At 41.7% G+C, this 12235-nt stretch overlaps 1 protein-coding gene across 1 annotated transcript in view; it reads right to left on the reverse strand.

Moving 5' to 3' along the window:
• TESPA1 (thymocyte expressed, positive selection associated 1) overlaps positions 1-4761 on the reverse strand; it is a 37519-nt gene extending 32758 nt beyond the window's left edge. Inside the window, exon 1 of the mRNA XM_037159663.2 lies at positions 4605-4761. The gene's annotated coding sequence lies outside the window, so the exon portion shown is untranslated. The remainder of the gene's footprint in view (positions 1-4604) is intronic.
• Between the last annotated feature and the right edge of the window lie 7474 nt (positions 4762-12235).

The raw sequence follows: 12235 nt of genomic DNA on the forward strand, positions 1-12235 counted from the left end.
AACATTTAACAATGGTGATAGGATGGCACAGACCCATCAGGGTTGGCACCAGCCGCCGCCCTGTGGCTGAGTCCTACCAGTGTATGGCTGGTGAGGCACCGAGTGTTCGGTGCCAGTCTTGGGAACCTTGTGGGAAGCAGGGTTCATTGTGGGCACTCAGAGGTCTTGGAACAATGGGTATTTATCATAATTTGGAGTGGACATATTTTAATATTTAAGAACTAATACAGGCCTTCCGTATTAGTTGTACCTGTCAAAGATCAGCTCTGCTTAGTTACCTCATCATGAGAGTATCCCTAAGAGGCTCAGGAAGGATGGTCAGCCCTTGAGAAGAAAAACCAGAGAGAGCCAGGGCCATGGAATCAGAGTCAGTTTTGTTTGCAATGACAGTTCCGTCTCCTTACTGCATGCGTCCTTAGTAAAATCACTCACTGCCCCTAAACCTAGGTTTCTTCATATGTAAATCAGATGACATATCAAACTTGATGAGTTACTGGGGGTTAAAATTGTATAATATACAGAATGGGGCAAAAGTAAGTTTACGGTTGTTCTTATGGAAAATAATATGAGAATAATAAGTGATAAATAATAGTAAATAATGATTTATTAATAATAAATATGTATTATTAATAAACAATAATAAAAGAACACACTCTGTGCTTCATGAACTCACAGCTATAAACCCACTTTTGCCCAACCCTGTATATTAAGTCCCTGATGTATAAAGCAAGTGCTCGATAACTGATAGCTATTATTAGTGGCAATCTTCTCTCAGTCTAAACCACTCTTACTAAGCTGGAACGTTTTCAGGCAGAAGGAAAGAAGGAAAGTATGGGCAGCAGTGGACAGTAGTGTGTGTGAAATCCAGATGGTAAGAAGGGGGAGCTGCTGTTAAGCACAGATGAGAAGTATGCAGTGACTGGGTCCTTCGTTCTTACTAATGTCCGAAGGGATCTGAGAGATCATCGAATTCTCATCACTCATTTTGCAGTGGAGGAAAATAAAAGAGCAACAAAAAGAGATAGAGATACTAAAAGAGAGAGGCTTATCTGAAGTCATGTAGAATATTAATGATTATTAATGGAACTCACACAAGTTCTGAGTTCTCAGAACTTGCTTTCTTCCTCTATGCTTCCTCTATGCTTCCTATGTGCCTTCTTCCTCTATGTCATATAGCCTTCCTCTTGCCACTCTTGGTTTCCAAGACTCTGCCTCAGGTTTTTGTTTAACACTCTAGGCCTCTGCTCAGGGGCATGCATCAGATAGATCTCTCTTCTTGACTTTCTGTATTGTTCCTACACCCCAAGCAGTGTCTGTGAATTGGGACTGAGAGTAAAAACAAGCGTGGGAGGAGAGAGAAAGGAAACAGAGTTTCCATGTTGGGGCCCATAAGACCTTCCACATCTTATCTGTATTCACAACCAGAACACACATCGCCACCACTGCAAAGGGCTGTAGGAAGTCCGAGGACAGCCAGCATTTCTTTGTGATGGGACCAACTCCACCTCAAGCCAGAGTGACCCCTGCCCCCATTCTACATACCCCAACCACAGTGTCCTCTCATATTGCCTTCATACATAGAAAACTTCTTCCTATTATCGAATTATACTCTACACCACTGCAGTTTGTGAAATCATCAGAACAAAAATTACCCCAAGGATAGCATTTGAGCATTTTGAGACTTCTGTGGTCTAAGGCAGCAGTTCAATCCATTTCAGGGAAAAAGGAAGATGTTATCTGATAAATAATACCAAGAAAAGTGTCAATATAACTTTCCCCCCTCCCTTTTTGTCCCCTCCCTTCTAAAATAAGTTTAGCTGAATAAAGACTAAGAGAAGACTGTCCAAGACCTTTTTCTCTCCTTCTTTTCTTTCTTACTTCTACTTCTAGGATGTAAATAAGTTCTAAGAAAAGCCTTTAAATTGCTACAGAAAATATTAAAGTTGTACATTTGTAAAGAAGTGATCCTGTGCTCTGAGTGTTGGGAGACACTCTATTTTATTTATCTTGGTAGGCTCTAAGACATCAAAAATAAGCTACTGAGTGTTGGAGAGGCTGTGGAGAAAAAGGAACCCGTATGCACTGCTGGTGGGAATGAAAACTGGCACAGTCTCTATGGAAAACAGTATGGAGGGAGGTTCCCCCCAAATTACAAATACAATTACCATATGACTCAGCAACCTTTCTTCTGGGTATCTATTCTCAAAATTTGAAAACATTTATTTGCAAAGGTATATGCACTCCTACATTCACTGCAGCATTATTCACAAGGACCAAGACACGGAAACAACTGAAGTGTCCTTCAATAGATGATTGAATAAAGAAGAAGTGGTCCATATATACAATGGAATGTTACTCAGCTATAAGAAAAGAGGAAATGATGCCATTTGTGACAACATGGATGGACCTTGAGAATATTATGGTGAGATAAGTCAGACACCAAAAGTTAAGAACTATATGATTCCACTCATATGTGAAATAAAAAACTGAAAGTAACAGATGAACAAGCAAGAAAAACAAACAAACAAAACTCACAGACACAGACAACAGTATGATGGCTACTAGAGGGAAGGGGGTGGTGGGGAGCCATACAGAATACGGGGGTCAAATATATGGTGACAGGAGATGATTTGACTTTGGGTGGTGGGCACACAATGCAGTATACAGGTCATGAATCAGAAATGAACACCTGAAACCTATATAATCTTCTTAGCTAATGTCACTCCAATAAACTTAATAAATAAACAAACACAAATACTTAAAGGAAGAAATATCAGTTCACCAGGACTGGTTTACAGATACCTTAGCCTAATATGTGGGAAAATGAGCAGATTTCATAATCATTTAGTTCTATAAATTCATATCTTGAATTCTTCATTTTTATTTTCTTGGTAATGAAGCACTTTCCCTCATGAACTAAGATTCTTCCTTTTCTTTCACCATATCTGAATCTTGTCTTCAGACTCTGTGTTTAAGCCTTTTTGCATCAGGCCTGGGCTTACACGGGGTACAGAATGCGCAGGGGTATTGGGATGCCTACTTTGTTCTCGTCCTACAGGTGAAAAACAGAAGTGGTCAGCTGTCAAATGGAAGTGTCTGATCTTTTCCCCTTGCTGCAGCCCAGAGTGGGCCCTGTGAATTATGATCTGAGCTGGGACCAAACTTTCCCCCCATTCTCTGTTAGAATGCTAAGCCTGAACCTTGAATCAAAAACGGCTGTGTTGGTTCTCTATGGCCACTACCTAATGCGTCGTCACTGGATTCCATTTAACCTTCCGAGAACCAACAGAGTTCTGAGAAAATGTTCTTAGTGTGGTTGCAAAGAACATGTAAACTCCCTGGGGTGCTGGAGAAAAAGAAATCCTTTGTTAGATCTCTTCCTGCCCCTTTGTTATATTTTCAGTTGGTTATCTCTGATAATATGTGGAAATAGATAATGGACCTGGCTTACTCTCTTCCTTATAATGTTTCACATTACAGGAAAATCACATCAGATCTTTATCTCAACTCACGCAAATCTAACAACTGTTAAGTCTGAAGCTTGAACATGTGAGTTGAAAGCTTCCAACCTCCAACCTCCTATCCTCGGCTCTGCCTCGTACTGTCTAGAAAGTCCCTGGGCCTCTCTCTGCAAGGCCACCTGTGGCAGACGGAGTCACTATTACTTCCCTGGGCATCGCTTCCAAATCCTCATGGTCTTGTCAGCCACTAATGTGGGACTCTTTTATCTTGTCCTGGTTCTATATTGGGGACCCACCTCTTCTCCTCTACCGACTGGTAAGCTCGGTAGCAGAATAGGGACATGGGAAAGCCCCAGTATAGATCTTTCCACTCTCTACCCTCCCCAAAACTCATGTAGGTGGTGACATGCTCAGCCTGGCTGCAGCTGAGATAAGGACATCGGAGAAGCACAGAACCCGTCCCCACCCAGGACGGTGTAGGTCATTAGGTAGCCAACGCATTCATCTCTTCATCTCTGCATCTCTGAGACGCACAGCTGAAATCCAGCCCTGACAGGCAGTTATCTGTCTGGAGCCTTCCAGTTAATTTGGCCTGGTATTGTCCCATTGTGTAGCTTCACATGTAGCCACAATCTCTCTTTGTTCTGTGGCTTCTGAAGAAAGTTCATACCCACAAAAAGCGAAATTGATTTAGGCCAGGTAGTCTCCATCGTCGGAGTTACGAACGCTAGAGGGGACCTGCGACGAAGCTGAGAATCTTTTCTCCTGAAGAATCTTTCAAAGTGAGAGTTACATTGAGTTTACAGTAAAAGTGAGTACAGCAAGACAGAGATAAACTTCTTAGGCAAGAAAGGTAGAGAATTCCTAACTGATAATTTAGGCCACCAAAGGAACCCATGCTTTGTGACCCCAGAAAGAGTACCTGTCTGGTGATGGGAAGGAAAAAAGAAAGTCAAGGGACCCCTTTCTTCTGAGAGGTGCGAGGATGAATTTTTTAAGATTGAAGTCAGAGGTGTGGGAGATTTTTCTCTTAACTTTTTCCTTTTCTTCACAGCCTGATTTTTCTCTGACCTGTTTCCCCTGGTCTCCCAGCATCCCCCTAAATCAGTATAGCCTTAAAATTGAAGTGGAAGTTGCACTCACCTGTCTGCTGGTAGAGAGCTGAGTTTGAGGCAAAGCAGTTACCACCGCTGGACCGACCCTTTCCCAGGCAGGGGGAAGGCAGTGAGGGCAGTGAGAAAGTATCATATTGCATATTGCACCTTTCTCTCTGTCCTCATTACACTGCTGTTGCCAGCTTGAAAGGGGAAGCGGAAATGAGAACACACACACACACGCACATATACACACAGATGCACAGTCCCCGCCTCCGACCCAGCCACATCCTTTGCTCTAGCTCAGGAGGCTGACTGAAGAACAAAGTATCTGACACAGAGCTGAGCTCACCGGCAGCAGTGAGCCCTTCCCGTCAGAGAGCTGAGCTGCCTTGGTCTTTCCAAAACAGCAGACCTTTTCCTGTTAAGGGAAGTCTTCCTGCCATGTAACTAAATCCCACGGCTGCAAATACAGCTTCCTGTCCCCTGGAGAAGCGGTGTCTCAAAACGATGATAAAACTCGCTCTGGGAAATTATCTCACATTTATCTCAGAGAAGATGCTTACAGCCTTAGCACACACTTGAGAGGCTCGGAGCCAAAATGTATCTATTTTCATAACTCACACACTGGTAAATTCCTCAGAAGTTTGTTTTCAAATACCACAAATCATTGTAAGGCACTTTTTTTTTCTGGATTGATTTCTTAGCACTTTGTTTTTATGTTCAAATCACTTCAAAGTTTTCTTTTCTTTTTGTGAATAAACAATTCCCTTCTCAAGGAACTTTTAAAGCTGGATGAAAAAAATCCATCATACCCTGGAGATATCTTCAGTTTATTGACTTTCAGCTCCAAGAAGCCTGTTAAACTCCAAATATTTCCCCCCAATCCTCACTCACTTTCACCCTGACTAATCCAGCCGGGCTGACTATCCTACCCCCCACTTCGCTGATATCCGAGGCTACAATCTCTTCTTTGTGTGAAGTGGTACCATTCCAGGTATCTCCTCTCTCTCTTTCCTGATCCTGCTCTATTTCCTTCCCCGTATCATTTATTTGCAGGTATTCATCACAATATTTATTGTGTAAGGCACATCTCCAGTGTGCTCAATGTGGCTGATTTTCACACGTTCATTCTTTTCTTTCTAATTTCTTGGTTATAGCTACAGTTGGATCTCTTTTTACCATGTCCCTGAATTCCATTTCAGACTGCTAACAGGACGGTTTCATTGGAGATCCACACTGTAGCTCTGGTATGGTGGAAAGAAGCCTAACTAAAATTCCTGCATGACAAGGTAAGTTTTATAAACATTATTTTCTTCAAGGATAACATAAGTAAAATAATCATTCTCTGTCTGGTTCTCTAACATACACACACACACCCCACATTCATTTATGTGTAGAGATGAAAATATCTAACATATTTTCCAGTATACAGTAGGTGCTAAATCTATGCTTTTTGGGGTGTGGGAATTACCTGAAAGTCAATGAATAAAAAACAAAACCTGGCCCTTTCAACCTGGCCCTTTCTTGGTCTCTTCATTACTATTCTTTTCTGTACAAGTTAATTGCAAATAGTAAATGAATGGAATGCTTAAAATTCTTTCAAACCCTAGGTTTCTGAAATTCAGTATTTTTCTTAAAGGTTATTTTCAGTGTGTTGGGAATAGGGAGAGTACCACTTCTAGAGAGAGTTTATCAACATGCAAGGGCATTCTAGTTTTCAGAGTGATGGGAAGCTGCTTCTGCTATTCTGTGCTCGAGGACCAGAGATACTGAATGTGTTTGAAGGCACGGGACTGTTCAGCATAAGAAGCAATTGTTCTGGCCAAAATGCCAGCATTCTGATAAACACAGGTGGGTTCACGGTTAGTGCAGTAGACTTCAGAGTCAGACGCTGCTGCTAGGTGGCGCTGTAGTTCTAGACACATTAATCAACACCTCCAGGTCTCAACCTCCTTGTCTGCAGAATGGGGATAATCTACAAGAAAGGAAGGGTTGAAAGCTACATTATAAAGGAATGTAGGGTTTTTAGCCCAGGGTCAAACTCGTGGCAAATGCACAACAAATTGCAGCTGTGTTTAAGGATCTTTAATACAATGTTTTCAATGTTTTCTAGCATGCTATACACCAAACATGACTCATTCAATAACCAAGCAGCTTCACAAGCAACTTTCTAGAGATTTTTTTGTTAATTAAAAAATTGCTGTTTTGGTTTTTTTTTAAAGAAATGTTTCTTCTTTTATAAGTAGTTGCTGAAAGATGAGGATGAAGACTGTATGCAAGATTTCCAGGAGGTGAAGGAAATACAGGGTTTTTTTTTGTCTTCCTCCTCAGTTGTAAAGTATCTTTCTCTCTCTCCTTCCCTCCCTCACTCTATTCCATCTACCCTTCTTTTATCCTTGGAAAATATCAGCTGTCTCCCTACTGCTGATATGGTAAAGTTCTCTGATCATATATTCTACATGCATCCTGAAAACTTACCCAATTGCCCTCTTGTGCAAATGTAGTTCAGAATTTCAAAAGATTTTCATGAGACTTTAATACCTGCCCTCCCAGTTAAAAAGAAAGATCATGATGCTAAATGAGATGGTGAGTTAACTCTCTCCTGCCTGTATGATTCACAGCTTAGCACCTCATCACATGGCCAGTTTATTATTCTGGGGAACCCTCCCTCATGCTTTATGGAATTTAGTAAAACACTGAGCCTGTGACTTTAACACTCCCTGTATGATACTTAATTTCACTGGGTTTCCGTGTCCTCCTCTGACAAACAGAGAAATATTTTCTGAGATTCTCTTGCTTCTAAAATTCTGTAACATGTAGACACACTATTTTCCCCTGCTCTTAATGTAACTTTGTGTATTTTATTATGGAAAATGAAAATATCGAGTGACATCTTTGGTAAGGAATCCTGATAAAGGTAATAAAGAATGCATTAGGAAAACACTCTTGTCCATTGAAAAGTCTAATAAAATTGCTTTTGAATGATATTATCCTTCAGATGTGCAACCTGATAACACTGATAAGAATAGCTTCTGAACACAGATGTGTCCATCAGACAGATGAGCTGGGTTGGGCATGTGTTCTGAAGCTACAGAAGTAAGAGCTGAGCTGGCAGGTTGCCCAGCCCAGCTGGGGCAGAGCCAGGACAGCTGCCCAGAGGGGCTATCCCACGACAGGGAAGTAGCTGCTCACAGCCTCTGCTCTGAGCTGAGCAGCTGGCCTGTCTGTCCAGGTCTAGACGCAAGTCATCTACTTCCATTTCTGTTCTCAGCTTTCTCCTTTCACAGACCCTGGATTTGCAAATGCTCATTTCTCATTGAGCCTGTTACTTCAAATTGCTGCTGGGAAAGTTCAAGGGAGTTTGTTTTCTTCCCGTATCAAAGGCTCAAATGTGGGGAGAGAGAATGGGTGGAATCCTAGGCGAGGGTTCAGTGGTGGTTTAATTAATCAAAAGTTTTCTGAACTTTCTTGACAGAGAATCATTCACCAAGGTCACCCTGTTCTCTCTGCTTCTTGTTCTGGAAGTAAATAATTCCAAGAAATGGGATTTGCTAACTTGTAATTGCTGGGAAGTTCTTCCTTTGGTTTTGTTGTATCTTCCTTATTTGTAAGCCCAGCAGAACTGAAAAACAGTCCGTCACAGGCCTCTGCAGAGGGTACTTCTTTAGAGGTTTGAAACTATAGTTCTATTCAAATAGTATTTTACTGGGCACTGCCTAAGTGCCAGAAATAAGCTAGATCCAAGGGACATGAGCAGAAACAATATAAAATGATTTTAGAGGGCTTACTTTTATGTGATCATGCAATTTTTGGTAAATTCATGATTAACAAAAGATACACCTGATTCTTTCTTTTCCCTGTTTCACTAACTTTATTCCCCATGTTTGCTTACCCATCATTTGTTTCCAAACATCTGTTTTCTTTCTTTACATTAAATTTATTGGGGTGATATTAGGTAATAAAATTATATAGGTTTCAAGTGTTCATTTCTATGATGCACGATCTGTATGTTACATTGTGTGCCCACCACCAAAGTCAAGTCATCTTCTATCACCACGTATTTGACCCCTTTACCCTTCACTACCCCTCACCCCCTTCCCTTTGGTAACCACCTTGTGGTTGTCTGTGCCTATGAGCTTTTGTTTGCTTGTTCTTTTGTTGCTTTCAGTTTTATATTTCACTTATGAGTGAAGGCATATGGTTCTTGTACTTTTCCACCTGACTTATTTCACTTGGCATGATATGCTCCAGCTCCATCCATGTTGTCACAAATGGCACTATTTCATCTTTTCTTATAGCTGGTAGTATTCCATTGTATACATGCACCACATTTTCTTCATCCAGTCACCTATCGAAGGACACTTCAGTTGTTTCCATGTCTTGGCCACCATGAAAACGCTGCCATGAACATAATGGTGCATATATCTTTGCAGATAAATGTTTTCAAGGTTTTGGGGTTGATACCCAGAAGAGGGACTGCTGGGTCATATGCTAACTCTATTCTTAACCTTTTGAGGAACCTCCACACTCTTTCCCATAGTTGCTGTACCAGTTTACATTCCCACCGGCAGTCAGTGAGGGTTCCTTGTCCTCCACAGCCTCTCCCACACTTGCCATTACTTGCCTTGTTGATAACACCCATGCTAACAAGAAGACACACTTGATTCTTTAAGGCACAACTTCTTGAAACTTTCGACAAACTGATGTAAATCATGACTCTTCTAGGAGAGAGTTTATATTTAACAAGTGCATTAGTCTATTTTTCTGAAGTGCATCTTGAGGAAATTACTTTTGGAAAAATGTCTTCCACTACAGCCACTTCAGTTCTGTCTTTTTTAATGCTAAATACTGGCTTTTCTGTCATCAGTCTCAGATGATTTGAACACAAATTTTTGACTGCCTGGTGAGTCTATGTTCTTTCTTCTGATGAAGACTGTTTAATTTAGAAGCACAGTACTTCTTTGAGGTCTCAAAGTGAGTATTCAGGGTTTTATATGACTACTGAGGTGGGCAGATCCAGGGCCCCAGAGGATGTGCATGTAAGTGCCATGGAGCAGGATGGATTTAGTAGGATGGGGCAAGGACAGTCCCATGGACTTGAGCAACATGAAATGTAGGCTAATTTTTAGTTTAGTCCTCATATCTAGGAGAGGGCTTCAGGTCAGGCTCCTCTTTGTAGCAGGTACCTGGTACAAAGCAGACACTCAGTGGTGGTATAACTCGTGGTGGGAAAGAACGAGGGGGATGACAGGAAAGCAGTAAAAAATTTTGGAGGAAAGAGCATTTCAAGTGGATGGAACCTGGAGAAACTATGTAGCGGGTGCCAGGGGTGAGAGACCTCATGGATTTGGAAATTTTAAAAGTGGGGTCTTTAGGTATATCCAGCACTCTAAATAAAGTCTTAAAAGGGCAGGCACTAAAAGCCACAACAGCATGCAGAATTTGGAGGCTGCTGTGGATCTGGCATAAGGGCGAAAATGCAGGGTGAGTGCGGGGTGAGGGTTTGGGGGCAGAGCATGAGAACATGGGTTGGAGTGAGAAAGGGCAGGAGGTAACAGATCAGAGGAAGGGATGACTCTTATCTAAGCCTTGTCCCTCTGTTATCTCTACAAAAGGGGAGACTTGAATCTTCTCGGCCATCCCACCAGACTGTTTTCCCCAGGCGGTGAACTGGAGTCCCTGGCTGGCACAGTGAACGCAGACACAGGAGATGGTGTGGGCAGAACCCAGGGATGAACTGGGGAACAACAAAGCAGGGTTTCTAGAAAGCTGTAAAATGTTTCATCCCTGTCGTGTCAGTTAAATAGAGGAAGTGGGATAACTGTCACCTTCTGAGCAGATTGGAGGACCCATGGCAGCAGGGGAAGAGGGTACACGTGTCAGCCCAGCGCTTGGTCTGCACAGGAGACTTGGCTCCAAGGGGAGTTCTCTTTGCTCAGTTTAGAGAATCAGAAGGAGGAAGAAGTAGAGGAGAAGAAAGAAGAGAGACTGAACTAGAGTGATGCGGAGAGAGGAGCTGAAAGGAAGTGATTTACACACAAGGAAAAGTGAAACTAGAGTGTAACCACCCAAACTATGAAAGGCAAATTGGTCTTCCTCAAGGAGGAAGCATCTCATTTTTTGCAGACGCCTGTTCCTTCCACAGCCGTCCCCTGCCCCACTTCACAGAGGGAATATTCTCACTCCTGGAGTCCCCCCCTGCCCTTATCTACTTGGAACTGGTGGCTTGCCAGGGCTGCCTGAGAAAGGAGAAGTACATGGGAGGGTGGGTATGGGTGAGACGTATGTGTTCTACAATTACACACTATCATTTTTGTTATACTCATAACGAACTTGTTTCTTCTGACATACATTCAGTAAAGGAGTGAGGAGTCAAAAAGTATGTCCTTGAGATCTTGCCTTATGTGTCTTTTAGATGTCAGGTTCCTTAACTATAAGATGACAAAATGAAAATAACTGGTCTGTAAGGTTCTTTCCAGGACAGTATTTTATGTTTCTAACAATACTAGCTACCACTTATTGAGGGACCATTCTGTAAAAACAATAATGTATTTTAACTCTAGTCCTCAAAACCTTTCATTAATTGCATGTGATAACCTACAGATGAATGAGACTTTGAGCAGAATCTGTGTGTCCTTTTTTCATTCTGCAAACCTCTTTGCTCACAGATGCTCTTCAAATGAATCTATTCCTAAGGACCACCAGGTGGCAGTCTACTCCCATTCTGAGTCTGCTTGTTAACTCAGGCAAAATGGGAGAAGCCCACAGCTCAGAAGGCTGATCTAACCCAAATTGATGAATTAAGCCAGGAGATTGGATGGATTTGGGGGCTGAGTAAATGAGGGTTTCTTCATTGGATTGGCTGATTTTATTTTTTTTTTTAAGGATGGCCAGGGTTGAAAGGGATTTCAAAGATTAAGGAGTAAAACGAAGGCTGTCCTGGCCAAGGAGTTCTGGGTGAACACAAACACCATGGTGAAAAAGAGAGGGGGTATTGGTATGTTTGAGAAAAATCAAGGAGCTCAATGTGGCTCTCATGTGAGTTTTATGATAGAGAATAAGTGGAACAGAAGATTGTTAAGAGAGAGCTAAGAAGTCTAAGAAATCCTTGAATGTCATGTTTCAGGGTTTGAACTTTTTTATTTTGTAAATTCTTGTTTTGAAATAATTCCAAACTTATGAAAGAATAGTAAGAAGAATGAAGAGAACTCTGGTACACCTGCCACTCTGATTTACAATGGTTAGTATTTTGCTTTATGACGCCGTCTTTTTTTTCTGAACCTTTGAGAGTAATTTGCAGATCTTGTGCCCCTTTACCTAAAAAACAAGGGCAATCATTTTTACAGTTAGTGTGATCACAAAAATCAGAAAACTTAACGTTGATACAGTATTGTTATCTAGTGTACAGACCTTATTAAAATCTCATTATTTTCCCTTAAATAATGCACGGAATCATACCCTGCACATGGATTTCACGTCCTTTGTCTCCTTTAATCTGGAACTGCTACTCAGCTTCTCATTCTCTTTTCAGATTGACATAAAAAAAATCCTCACCCAAGGATATGCTCATTGATTTTCGACAGAGGAAGGAAGGGGGAGAGGGACAGAAAGAAACACCGATGTGAGATTGATTGGTTGACTCCCCTACGCACCTGACTGGGTATAATACCCGCAAAC

This window comes from Artibeus jamaicensis, unplaced genomic scaffold (genome assembly GCF_021234435.1).
Source record: "Artibeus jamaicensis isolate MK-2021 breed Jamaican fruit bat unplaced genomic scaffold, CSHL_Jam_final contig_233, whole genome shotgun sequence".
NCBI lineage: Eukaryota > Metazoa > Chordata > Mammalia > Chiroptera > Phyllostomidae > Artibeus > Artibeus jamaicensis.